This window comes from Pituophis catenifer, unplaced genomic scaffold (genome assembly GCF_029215685.1).
Source record: "Pituophis catenifer annectens isolate HBS135680 unplaced genomic scaffold, rPitCat1.0.hap2 SCAF_13, whole genome shotgun sequence".
Taxonomy (NCBI): Eukaryota; Metazoa; Chordata; class Lepidosauria; order Squamata; family Colubridae; genus Pituophis; species Pituophis catenifer.
Genome location: NW_027256893.1, coordinates 1,938,701 through 1,953,341, shown reverse-complemented (window position 1 = coordinate 1,953,341; position 14,641 = coordinate 1,938,701).

Sequence of the window (14,641 nt, the reverse complement as noted above, 5' to 3'; positions counted from 1 at the left end):
AGTATCACCATCCGCCCTCAAATCCTAATTTCATTTTATCCATTGTTAATCATATATACTCTCTTTTAACTTTCATATTAGTTCATTCTTCATCCTAGTAAGTTTGAGTATACTCAGTGTTGCCCTTCTACCATTCCATCTCTTATTTTACAACACTTCTCCTTCTCGCTTTCCCTTCCCTTCCCTTCCTCCTTTTCTACTTTCTTCTTTCCTCCTCTCCTTTCCCTTCTCTACTTCCCCTTCCTTTCCCCCACTGTAGGAGCCTGTAGTCTGCTATGTGTAGGACTGTTTCCTTATCTTGGATGGCAAACCTCAGATAAGGAAGGTTATTCACATGTAGGCGCCAGGAAATGGCATTAAGACCCTAACTCTATAAACAAGAGGAACAGGAGGAAAGGAAGTGGGATGTGTGTTAACCCTAGATAACATTATAAGTGCTTAAGCAAAGCAGTAATGGTTAACCAAAGACTCTAGTTACCTGGAAGATTCTGTAGCCAATGAGATGCTGCCAAGTACACTGTAACTTGAAAGTAACAAACTATATAATGACTCCTCTCCTGCGCGAGCTACATTGGCTCCCGGTGGACTTCCGGGTGCACTTCAAGGTGTTGGTGATCACCTTTAAAGCGCTCCATGGTTTAGGGCCGGGGTATCTACAGGACCGCCTCCTGCCACCAATTGCCTCCCACCGGCCAGTTCACTCCCACAGAGAGGGCCTCCTCAGGGTGCCGTCGGCCAGGCAATGTCGGCTGGGGGAGGGGGAGAGCCTTCTCTGTGGTAGCACCCACCCTCTGGAACAATCTACCCCCAGAGATACACGTGATCCCAGACCTCCGGACTTTTCGTCGGGCTCTCAAAACCTTTTTTTTTTTCAGTTAGCCGGGCTGTCCTGATTTTATGATTGGTTTTAAATAATTTTGATATGGTTTTAATTGGAATGTTTTAAATTAATGGGCCAAATTTATTTAATTATTTTAAATTTTATTTTAACTTTTGTATATAAAATATTTTATTTTTTGGCTGTTCACCGCCCTGAGTCCGAAAGGAGAAGGGCGGTATAGAAATTTGAATAAAGATAAATTTGAATAAAGATATAATGTCACTATGTAAGACAATAAAGTTACCCCTCACATACATCCTCAACCTTTGTGTGTGTGTGGTCACTACAAGTGGCGCCTGAGGAACAGGGACCCTTACTCTGTCCGGCAAGGACTGGTGCACCGTCAGCCTTTGTGGCTTCTCCAACCTTCTAAAGGTTTCTGTAAGTAATGGGCTCCTCGCTTTCTGAGGAACAAAGAAAGCATGTGGAAGAATTAAGCTATTTACTTAAGAAAAATCACATTGATGTGCCACAATGCAGTCTCTTAAGGCTGGTCCAGGAGATTGCAAATAAGTGTTTATGGTACCCAGAAAAGGGATCTTTAAGATTATCTGATTGGGAAAAAATTGGGAAAGTTTTACATACTGAACCAAGAGCTAAGGTAGAGATTTTGCAGGTATGGCATTTATGTAGATATGCAGTGAAAAAATTTGGAATTGCTGAACTGTCTTTTTTAACTCCTTCACCTCCAAGTTATTCCAATGCTGTTGTCTGTCCTCCTTCCTCTCCAGAATATGTGATTCTGCCTCTTTCAGCTCTTACTGACATAGGTCAGATTGCTAAACCTTCTAACTCTGCTGTTCAGTCTTCTTTTCAGAAAATGGTGAAATCCTGTAAACAGGATTCCTCCATGCCTGGGGAAGAACTTGCAGAATTGTTGTCTGTATGTCCTGTACAATATCATCAGGGCCAGGGTCAATTGGCAGGACAGCAGATTGCAGAATGGGAAGGACTGCCTTATCAAATTTTAAGAGAAAAGGCTGTCACTGATTATGGTATTAGTGGTAATTTTGCCAGAGGCTTGGTAGAGGGGAAAAAAGAGTGCCTTCCCCGTAGCCATGTCTCCTTCCCTAGTCTCTCTTCCGCAGTTCCAGCCATAGCAGGTAATAATAATAATAATAATAATAATTTTATTTCTATACCGCCCTTCTCCCGAAGGACTCAGGGCGGTGTACAGCCTGTTTAAAAACACAAACAAAACAACAATATAAAATTTAAAATAATTAAATAAAGTGGCTCAGATTTAAAACCCCAATAAATTTAAATATCCCAATTTAAAAGCTATTGTGTTGTTAGTCCGGCCTGGTGGAATAATAGGGTCTTCAGTGAGCAGCGAAACGCCCGGAGGTCGGAGATCTTACGAATTTCCGGGGGCAGTTCGTTCCACAGGGATGGGGCTCCCACAGAGAAGGCCCTCCCCCTGGGCGCCGCCAGTCAACTTAACTTGGTTGACGGCACCCTGAGGAGACCCTCCCTGTGGGAACGGACTGGTCGGTGGGAGGCTATTGGTGGCAGGAGACGGTCTCGGAGGTACCCGGGTCCTATGCCATGGAGTGCTTTAAAGGTGGTAACTAACACCTTGAATCGCACCCGGAAGACCACTGGGAGCCAGTGCAGCTCGCGCAGGAGGGGTGTCACATGGGCACAACGAGTTGTGCCCATAACCACCCGCGCGGCAGCATTCAATGCTGGGCTTGATTTAATAACTCAGGAATCTGTGGATTTTAAATTTCCTTTGGAAGTTAAATTTATTCCTTCTCAATTTAAGGGCTCTTTTCCCTCTGGTTTAGTGGGTCCTTTGCAATGTGGTCTTCCTAATCCTAATTTAATTCCTAATTTTTATCAATTGTTGGTGGTTGATTTAAAAGATTGTTTCTTTACTATTCCATTTCAACCACAGGATAAAGAAAAATTTGCTTCAATTCCTGCGCAAACTGTGCTTCCTCCAACTACCTTCTCATAAAAAGGGGTGCTTTTTATAACTGGTGTTATTGATTCTGATTACATTGGAACTCTTTTAATTCAGGCTTGGGTGAACCTTCTTCAAATTCTTCCTGATCAATCCTCTATTGCTTAATCCTCTCTATTACTTCCTTTTGCCCTTTGATATTCATACTAATATTTGGGGTCGGGACCTCCTTTCTTTTTTAAATACAAAATTGATTTTGGATGATGGCTCTTCTCCTTAAGTGACTCTCTACTGTCCCCGTGTGATGTTTTTCATAATAGCATGCCAACTAAACGATATCATTGGTGTGTTTTACCACAGGGCATGCTTAATTCTCCTACTTTGTGCCAGCATTTCGTGAGAAATTTCCATCTTATTTGGTATATCATCGTATGGATGATATTTTAATTGGAACTAAAAAATATAACTTAATTGGCTTTCTGAAATATAAAATGGTTTATGTGTCTATGGATTGTAAATTGCACCAGAATAAATACAGCTGCATGTTTCTTATCTGTACTTAGGACATAAACTGTTGCAGTTTTCTTTCTGCTCCAGCTTTTCCTCATTTAAAGTTAGCAAAAGTTATTTCTTTAGTAAATTTGAAACAATTGCTGGGTACTATTAATTGGATTGGCTCATATTTTTTGTTACCTACGCATTTACTTAATCCATTATTTGAATTATTGACTAAAAAGAAAAAAGCCAGGAGATTTAATTATAGTTTCATCTGTAGTATGTGCTACAGTTGAGAAAATTAATAACATCTTGAGTATCTAATTTGTGGATTGAATCTCTCATAGAGATTGTCAGTTATTTCTTAATATTTCCTCCTAGTAAACTACATAAAAATATTGGGAGTTTTAGAACAACAAAAAGTATATTGTATTGAATGGCTTTATTTGCCTCATTACCATTAAAAAAAATGTTTTACTCTTGTTGAAAGATATGAGAAAAGCAGAAACTTAGGCAGAGTTTCAGCCCAAATTTTTATCAATGGGCCATTAAGAAGCTGAAGCCACCTTATTTTCCACAACAAAGGAAGGAAAAAATTTACAGGGGCCAGCAACATTTAAAGCAGATATGGGACACAGGAAAGAAAAGCAAACACCAAAGAAGGAAAAGAAATCAAGTTAAAGTAACTAGAATTTTTAACACATGAGGAAAGGAGAAAAACACAGAAATAGCAAGCTGAATAATTATAGGGAATGAACAACTACAAAGGGCTAGGAAAAACAGAGAGTAGACTATAAAACAATTATTTATTAAGAATTTCAAAAGACTTTAAAGGGTCACATAGAAAATCAAAAGATGTTTTAGGATATAAAAAAGGGTTACTCTTACAGTTTAAACAGGCTAGCCTCGAAACACTGTGCTTGATTTATTTCTTGTCTGTCTTCCTATAAACAATAAATTGATTCTAATCTCAAGCGACGCAGCACCAAATGGCAAACACACAGCTCAATTAAAGCCTGTTATTCTCCCCATTCATGTAAATCTGTGGGGGAGAGATTTGATGTTGCAGTCTCAAGCAGCTGACCTCCAATCATTTTGAAGCAATCTCCCAGCCGGGGAGTTTTGAATTCAAGAAGGGAAAGCTTTGCCTCCTAGCAATCCTTAAAGGGAAAGGCTTCTTTTTCATTCCTTAAAGAGAAAGGCTTCTTTTTCATTCCAACACTTTTATTTAAGCTATTGCTGAAATTATAACCTTGGGGCGTACTTAAGCCTGTCGAAGAAATGGAACTGACTTAATAAGTATCTTTCTTTCTATCTTAAAATCTGACTTTAACTTTTATTTTCGGAATAATTTATTTCTTTATTGTGCTTTAATTGACTATGTACGCTGTATTTCATATCATCTGTCTACAGATCCTAGGTTTATTTGCTTAATGATTCATCTGTTGTTTTCCTTCTCTACTATTGCAAGCTCTTTGTTTTTCTGATGGGGGAGGAACGAGAGGAGTGATTGCTTACAAAGATCCTCATGAGGAATTCTGGAAAGTTTTCTCTCAATGTTCAGAATTGTCTGTTGTTATTTTAGCTTTCCACATTTTTTCTCAACAGATTTTAATTTGATCTCTGATTTTCAGTATGTGTGTCACTGATTTTTAATTTCCCTAGTGCATATGTTACACTATCTTTGGATGATGATCTTCTGTCTCTCTTTTTGACACTACAGCAAGTTTTGCAAATTAGAAAGAATCAAATTTATATTGTACATATTAGGAGTCATCAGTCTTTCCCCGGTATGTTATCAGAAGGAAATGCTGTTGCAGACAACGGAGCAGCATATGTTATCTGTTACTCCATGGAAAAGTCATTCATATTTTCATCAAAATGCAAAATCTTTGGCAAAACAGTTTCATTTTCCTTTGGCACAGGCTCAGAATATTGTATGAGCGTGTCCCTCCTGTCAATAGTCAGCTATTCCGTTCCCCAGTGGGGTCAACCCTAGGGGTACCTCTGCCAATTTACTTGGAATTATTTAACTCTTGTAGATTCTTTTTCAGATGTTCCTGTTAATGTTCATTTTCATGCAATAGAACCACTGACAAGACCGCTAGTCAAGTATCGTCTTGCTCCTAATCCTGAGTAACAACCTTCGCCAATCACATGGGAGCAAGTGAAGGCTACAACATACCAAGCTCAACAACAATTGAGTCAAGCTGATCTACCTCAAACTCCTGAAAATCTAGTTGCTGTTTTTGCTATTATTACAGCTAATTCTGTCACAATTCTTTTTTGTATTCTCGTCTTCTCTTAGTTGTTACTGCTTTGAATAATACTCAACACTCAACTTAATCCTAAACTTAATTCTGTTCGTTGGTGTTATCTTCATACTAATCAATATACTACAGGCTTATGTTTTTGCTGTTATGCTCGCCATACTTGGCTTAACAATTGGAATGATTATGCTAAGGCTTGACATATTTTATTGAAAGTAGGGAATTATAGTTATTGTACTGACTATTATTGGCTTTGGGGAACTTTTAATTCTTCTTTGTATGGACCTAATATTGTGCCTGAAATGTATCCTGATAATTTTCCTATTTTTAACGCTTCTATGTGGTTCTTTTTTGACAAATATGCAACCAATGTACACCCTCAGAACTATCAGTGTGCTGCTATTGGCTACTTTTCCCTACCTGTGCAGATTGGTGCTCTCTCTTCTTCTTCACGACAATGACGTTCTCTATTAGGTCCTACATGTAATGATGAAGTTATCATTGATACACAACTGTCCTCTCTCAATACCTTTGGCTGTGCTGTGGCTGGAGCTATTACTGGGGTGATCACCTTAGGGGCTTACCCTGGAATAATAGCTCAAGAAAATAGACATTCTATCCTGGGTTTAACATGTCGCCTGGAGAAATCAATTAATGCCACTGCTGCTATTGTTCGTGATCTCCAACATGAAATTGAGGACCTGAATCAGGATGTGCTCCAACAACGTTTTGCTATTGACTATTTGTTAGCACAACAAAGAGATTTTTGTAAACTTGTTGGCCGTCATGGATGTGCTGTTCATTTTCACTCTTTGAACAGAACCATTGAAGATGAACTTGCTAAACTCCAATCATATTTTCAGAATAATGTTCATGCTAATTCCTTTTCTTTTGACTGGTTGACCTGGCTTAAGCAGTTATTTTTTTATGCTTATTGTCATGTTAGTTGCTTGCTGTTGTTTCATTCAGTGTATTCCCTCATCAATTCTATGTTTCGTCCTGTTCCTCTTTTTCTGCCTCCTCATCAAATGCGATATATACAAAAACATTTGTTCCCTCAAAATTAAATAAAAAGAGAGGACATGTAGTCTGCTATGTGTAGGACTGTTTCCTTATCTTGGATGGCAAACCTCAGATAAGGAAGGTTATTCACATGTAGGCGCCAGGAAATGGCATTAAGACCCTAACTCTATAAACAAGAGGAACAGGAGGAAAGGAAGTGGGATGTGTGTTAACCCTAGATAACATTATAAGTGCTTAAGCAAAGCAGTAATGGTTAACCAATGACTCTAGTTACCTGGAAGATTCTGTAGCCAATGAGATGCTACCAAGTACACTGTAACTTGAAAGTAACAAACTATATAATGTCACTATGTAAGACAATAAAGTTACCCCTCACATACATCCTCAACCTTTGTGTGTGTGTGGTCACTACACCCCACTCCTCCTCCCTTCCTCCCTTTCTAACCTTCTCTCCTACTCTTATTTCCCCTCCCTTTCTTCCTCTCCTTTTCCCTTTCTTCTATTCCTCTCTCTCCTTCCTCCCTTTTCCCCTCCTTCTATCCCTTTACTCCTCTTTCCATCCTCTCTCCATTGTTGTATTCATTTTCAATTCAATATTTTCCAAAATGGTATCCGGGCAACCCCGATTTTTTCTCCATTTATTAAATATGTTTCTCGCAATCCCCATCACCTTTTTGATAGTTAACAATATATTTCATCTTATTCCATTTTTACATTGAAACCTTTTAACTTAGCCTTCCACCTCTTATTTTCCTTACTTCCTACTTTCTTATTCATCAATTTTATATCTTAATTTCAGTTATTTCCATAGTTAAACCAAATTACATTTCATATTACATCTGCTGATCCATTTTACAATTAACAATATACTTCATCTTGTTTAACACAATTCCCTTGATTCAACTAATAAATGCTTTATTTCCCTTCTCTCCATTATTCTTCCCCTTTTAACCATTTTCTTTTGGTCTCTCCAAGATTCTACTTCTTAATATTTTTCCCCTTATCCCATTCTCTTGTCGTCTTCTTTTTCTTTTTATATTTATTGTATCTTTTCGCCTGAATCCTTTCTCTAACTATTAAAACTGTTACCCCCATAATTCTCCTTCTGTTTTTACCCAGCTTTTCCCATTTCCATCTCTTCCCTTCTTTTGGGGGGGGATATTCCCCCCTAACCATTATTTTTTGCCATTATCAATCGCAGTGTAATTATCTATCTTTTTATCTTTATTTTCCCTTCAACATTGTATTCTTGCTTCTCATTTTTATTCTTTTTTTTTCTTTTTTGTGTATTCTAACCAGGCTTCTGCTTCTTTATTACCCTTAAATGCTTCACGCACATTTTTAAACATCTCCATTAGTTCCTCGTATTCCCAGTGCTCCATATTGTCAATTCAAATTTTTTTTACTTTACGTTTAATTAAGATTCAAGTCCATGTAGTCTCTTTTTTTTTATTTCCAAGTATTATCCAGTTCAAATATTTATCTAGTCCATTCCACTTTAAGGCTTTATTCTTTTTCACCTCCTTTCAAAGTCAAGACCCAGCTGTTTAAAAGTAAACAAATATGCCTTAAAATATCTCACAGTAATCAAAAACCTTTAGTCCTTTAATTTTCAAAGCAATTGTAGTGCTTTCTTTCCACCAGCAGCTGTCTCTCTCCAATCCACAAATCCCAAAACAACAAAGTAGCAGGTTTAAATCCACATGGAAAATACTTTCTCTTCAATTTCTTTTCCTTTTATTGTTTTTATTTTCTCCAAATTCAATTTTAAATCCAGGTAGAAGGTTTTTTTCCTTTTTGGGGGGCTTTAGTCCTTTTACTTCCTTTTTGTTCTTCTTCCTCCAATTAAAATTCCCAAGTGCCAATTAGCCGCTTCTAATTAGACCTTTTAAGCTTTTTAAAACATTTCTTTTTACCTGTGAGTTGGCCAATCGCTCACCTGGTAACCATACTCCATTCAATCATCGCTCCTGCACAAATCTTAGTCCGGTTACCCCAGCTTCAGAGCAGTCGTTTCAATGACCACCACCGTTGCCGATTCAGAGAGCTGCCTCCGACCCTTTGAGGAACTTGCCTGTTCCTCTTGGTCATCCAGGGTGCCTCTCCTTCTTTGCCATCCCTCCAGGACGGTTTCAGTCCGAAGACTCCCCGACAGCGGTTTGTCTGGCTGGATTTTCGTGAGGCTCATCGGAGCTCAATATTTTCCAGCCAGTTTCGCCACAACGCTTCCAGTTCTATTGTGTCCATTGTACCTGAGTGTGTTAATGACCATTTGAAGTCATGACTGACCCCCCCCAAAAGCTACTTATGACCCATTTTCAAAGTTATGGCTCTGCATGCAGACACATATACACCATATGACCTGATTGCTTGGCAACTGGCTCACATTGACAGCCATTTGTAGTGCCACATGAGCACAATTTATGGTGTTTTTTTGCTGGTTTCTCTTGTTTACTTTGGTTTCCTGCAAGAAATACCCACTGGGGAAAATGGGTTTGCTTAATGATTGTCACATTTACTTAACCATTACAAAATCAGATCACAACTCTGAGTCAGGTCATGTGGTGCCTCAATACATGAAACAACAATTTATAACTGAAATTCTATAAAATTCTAGACAAATGGTTGCCCTATGTTTTCTTGAAAGCCTCCAGTGATGGAGCACCCACAACTTCTGAAGGCAAGCCCTGCCACTGATTAATTGTTCTGTCAGGAAATTTCTCCTTAGTTTACATCAGGTGAGCTTTTTTTGGGAGGGGGGTGCCTTCAAGTCAGTGTTGATTCCTGACTTGCATTGGACAAGCCCCTGCTGTTTTCTTGGCATGGTTTTTTGGAAGGGATTTGCCATTGCCTTCTGGGGCTGAGAGAGAGGGACTGGCCCAGAGTCATCCGAAGTCTCCCCGTTTCTAGCCTAATACCATATCCACTAAACCAGGCTGGCTCTTGAAGAAGTGAGTTACAGTTCACAAAATCTTCTGTCTTTTACATAGTACAATTTGTTAGATGCCAGTGGCGGGCTCCTAATTTGGGATTATGTGTATGAAGCAGTCCAAGAATTGAATTGGTTTCTAATACTGTACTTGACATCTACAGCAGATGGCAGTGCAGAGCAGCACACAGGCTCTCCCACTTTCAGGAGTTTGTACAGCAGCTGCTTTTTCTCTCTCTTCACCTCAGACTAAAACAGTTTATGGATAAAGTAAATCCACTGATAAAAGGTTTGATTCTATGTCCTGTACAACAATTAGCCCTTTGGTGGTTCAAAGTAACAAGCAGCATAGGTTATTTCGCAGTTACAACAAGCTGGTTACTCTTTTAGTTTCAAGTTTAATGAATGCAGTTTGTTAGAAAAATGTGTTGTTAATCTGCACTTAAGAGTCACTTAATACTGCTGTATATACATACATCACACCTCAGTCTGCTTATATTGGGCAGACTTTTTAAAAACTATAAAACTAATACAAAGTAAGGAAAAAATAAGGAATTAGGAGGGAAAGGCAGGAAGGAAGGAAGAAAATAAAATAAAGGGGAAACAGAAACTGCAAGAAAAGAAAAAGTAGAAGAAAAGTAGAAAAGAAAGATACAAAGTAGCTTCCAAAATTCTTCACAGCAGTTATAAGTACAATTATATTTTAACCTCTCTATCTAAAAAGTCAGAAATCCAGTCAGAGCTGAAGAAGCTTCTTGGATGAGAAGCAAAATGTCTTCAGGGAAAAACGAGAAAGTCGAGTTGCCTCTTGAAAAAAGCATCTTTGGGACAACCAGGACCTGGATGACTGAGAATCTCCATAGACACTCTCTATTTAAAGTTAAATCATTATACTCTTCTTTCTATATCCGTCCAATCATCAAAACCATAAATCATGTTATTTTCCCCTTTTTTATGCAAAATGTCTACAATGGGTTTCCAGTCACCAATGCATGTAAATGTTTTTTTCTCCAATCAAGTCAATTTAGCAATTTACCTCCTGCCCAGCCAGCAGTTTGAAAGCATGCAACATTGCAAGTAGATGAATGGGTACCACTGGTGGGAAAAACTGAAACCTAGCTGCGTTCGTGTGCGGAGAACGGAAGCCGGCGCTGGACTTGGCCGGACACAAGGCAGTGTGACACAAGGTGAAGCGGGGCGAGACTGGTGGAAGAGCCTGGAAGAGCCAGCAAGCTGAGTGCCACTATCATAGTCAGCTGGTGTAAAGCTAGTTCATTCCCCACCATGCACCAGGGATAGGTGCATAAGCAGTGAACAGAACGAACCAGCCATTTAGGCTATCAGGAGGGCCGCATTGTGTGTCTAGCATGTGTAGATTTCCCTGACAGTGTATGCCATACACTAAATCAATAAATCCCTTTCAGACTATAACATAAATTTCCATACTTTCAATCTCATATTCTCTCATTGTTCTATTTGTACATTATAATCAAATTACCTTTTTAATCAAGATTGTAGCCAATTTAATTGTACATTCTTTGACCTTTTTTCTTTTTAAATTTCAATAAAAGCTTATACATTTTAGCAATTACACATTCATCATTTGTACACAATTCCATTTCAAATTCTTACATTGTTCAATACCTAAACAATGAATTTTTTCATTGTTTTATAGAATTTTTGTTTTCACATAATTTTTTGCCTACTTTAAATTTTTCTGATAAGTAATAAAACCATTGGCAGCAATGCCCCTCGGTCATCGGTGTTCTCTTTATTTTGGCATTTCATGATATGTTAATATCTTTGCCTATTGTGTATAAAATGCTTCTTGTACTGAAATTCATAAGGGTGCTTTGGGCACAGCCTGATTTGTATCTATTCCTTTTCAATATGGCACATTTAACATAATTATTTTTGAAATCTACATTTACTTTGACTTCGTTGTATTATAAATAGCCATGTCACCCAAATCTCAGATCATGACTTACTAAGACTAAACATCTTTTATTTCTCAGTAATACCCACTCTTTCGTTGAAACCAAACAGCAAGCTGCAAAATACACTTTCAGAACAGGTAAACCCAACCCTCTTCTTTCTTTTGCATCTTATACTTAGCTCATGATTTTTTCCCTTGCCTCACAAACGTAGATATATTGTTTTACCAGGTCACAGTTACAAGAGAAAAAGTAAAAGGGAAACTTTCCGCTCCGACACTTTTTTTTCCAGTTTTGACTTTGTATCCTTAATGCTCATTTGACATTTATTTGAGTCTCATTTGATACTCTGTAGTTGCATTCATACTGTCTGTTTCATATTACCTTTATCTCTTTATCTCTGTTTTGTTCTGATGTGTTCTGATTGTGTGCTCAGCTGGACATGGGGGCGGGGGCAGGGATTTTTGCTACTGGTTCTCCGAACCACCCGCCTCCATTGCTACCATCTGAACCGGGAGCATTTCACTCCTGATCTTGACATATTTGAACATTGGGTGTTATCTAACAAAATGAAATTCAATGGGGAAAAGATAATATTCTACATTTAGGCAAGAAAAACCAAATGTACAGGTATAGGATAGGTGGTGCCCGGCTCAATAGTAATTGTGACAGGGATCTTGGAGTCCTAGTGGACAGTCATTTAAATATGAGCCAGCAGTGTTAGTTTAGTTTAGTTTAGTTTAGTTTAGTTAGTTTATTTTATTTATTTATTTATTTATTTTTCATATTTGTATACCGCCCTACTCCCGAAGGACTCAGGGCGGTGAACAGCCATAATAAATACAAATACATATAGAAGTTAAAAACTATTAAGAAACAGATTAAGTAATTTAGGCTCAAAGATTAAAAAACATCCAAATTTATCTAAAGAGGTTTAAAACCCAATTTAAAAGACAGTTTAAAAGCCAATTAAAAAGGGAGAGTTAGGCCAGACCAGCTTGTTGGAATAGAAATGTTTTCAGGGCTCGGCAGAAAATGCGTAAGTCTTGGATGTTTCGTAACTCCGGGGGAAGCCCGTTCCAGATGGTAGGTGCCCCCACAGAAAAGGCTCTCCCCCTGGGGGCCGTCAGTCGACATTGTTTGGCCGACGGCACCCTGAGGAGTCCCTCTCTATGGGAGCGAACTGGTCGGTGAGAGGCTATTGGTGGCAGGAGGCGGTCTCGTAAGTACCCTGGTCCTGAGCCATGGAGTGCTCTAAAGATAGTAACCAAAACCTTGAAGCGCACCCGGAAGACCACAGGGAGCCAGTGCAGCTCGCGCAGGAGGGGGGTTACATGAGAGCGCCACATTGCTCCCATTACCACCCGCGCGGCCACATTCTGGACCAGTTGGAGCCTTCGGGTGCTTCTCAAGGGGAGCCCCATGTAGAGAGCATTACAATAATTCAGGCGTGAGGTGACAAGGGCGTGAGTGACCGTGCGTAACGAGTCCCGATCCAGAAAGGGATGCAACTGGCGAATCAGGCGAACCTGATAAAAAGTCCTCCTGGCTACGGCCGTCATATGCTCTTCAAAAGACAGCCGTGAGTCCAGGAGGATGCCCAAGTTGCGAACCCCATCTGTGGGGGCCAACGACTCACCCCCAATAGTCAGAAATGGCGCCAACTGACTATATCGGGACGACGGAAACCACAGCCACTCGGTCTTGGATGGGTTGAGTCTGAGTTTGTTCCTCCCCATCCAGATCCGTACGGCCTCCAGGCACCGGGACATCACCTCGAGGGCATCATTGGGGTGGTCTGGGGTGGAGATGTACAGCTGGGTGTCATCAGCGTACTGATGGTACTTCACCCCAAAACCACGGATGATCTCACCCAGCGGCTTCACATAAATGTTGAATAGAAGGGGCGAGAGGACCGATCCTTGTGGCACCCCACATATAAGGGGCCTCGGGGTCGACCTCTGCCCCCCTGTCAACACAGACTGCGACCGGTCAGAGAGAAAGGAGGAGAACCACTGTAGAACAGTGCCCCCCACCCCCAACCCTTCCAACCGGTGCAGCATGATATCATGATCGATGGTATCAAAAGCCGCTGAGAGGTCTAATAGGACAAGGACTGAGGAGCAACCCCTGTCTCGAGCCCTCCAGAGATCATCAACCAATGCGACCAATGCTGTCTCTGTGCTGTACCCGGGCCTGAATCCCGACTGGAACGGATCTAGATAATTCGATTCATCCAGGTACTGAGGCAGTTGTCGTGCAACCACACTCTCAACAACCTTTGCAACAAAGCGAAGGTTGGAGACAGGACGATAATTTGCTAATACAGCTGGATCCAGGGAGGGCTTCTTGAGGAGGGGCCTCACCACCGCTTCTTTCAAGACGGTGGGAAAGACACCCTCACTCAAAGAAGCATTTATAATCTCCTGGAGCCAGCCTCGTGTCACCTCCCGGGAGGCCAGTACCAACCAGGATGGACACGGGTCCAATAAACATGTGGTCGCCTTTAGTCTGTTCAGTATCCTGTCCACGCTTTCGGGAGTCACAGGATCAAACTCTTCCCAAATAATATTCTCAGGACCTGCCCCTGTCATCTCCTCTGGATCAATCCAGTCAGAGTCTAGCTGTTCACGAATCTGAGCAATTTTGTTATACAGATATTGTACAAAATCCTCAGCTCTACCCTCCAAGGGGTCTTCCCGCGTCTCTTGATGGAGCAGAGAGCGGGTCACCCTAAACAGGGCGGCTGGGCGATTATCTGATGACGCAATAAGAGTAGAAAAGTAGTTACTCTTCTCTACTCTTATCGCCACTAGGTAATTCTTAATATGAGATCTTACCAGTGTTCGGTTGGATTCAGAACGACTAGCCCTCCAACTGCTCTCTAGGCGTCTTTTCTGGCGCTTCATCTCCCTCAGCTCCTCAGTATACCAAGGAGCCAGGTGAGACCGGCGCCGGGTCAGAGGCTGCAAAGGCACGACTCGGTCTAAAGCATCAGCCGCCGCCCTATCCCAGGCGGCCACTAAGTCCTCAGCCGAGTCGTGTGCTAGAACCTCAGGAAATGGCCCAAGCTCCATCTGGAATCTCTCAGGATCCATCAGGCGCCTGGGGCGGAACCACCTGGTCGGTTCCGCCTCCCTGCGGCGGGGTGTGGCGGTTCGAAGGTCCAGGCGAAGGAGGGAGTGATCTGACCATGACAAG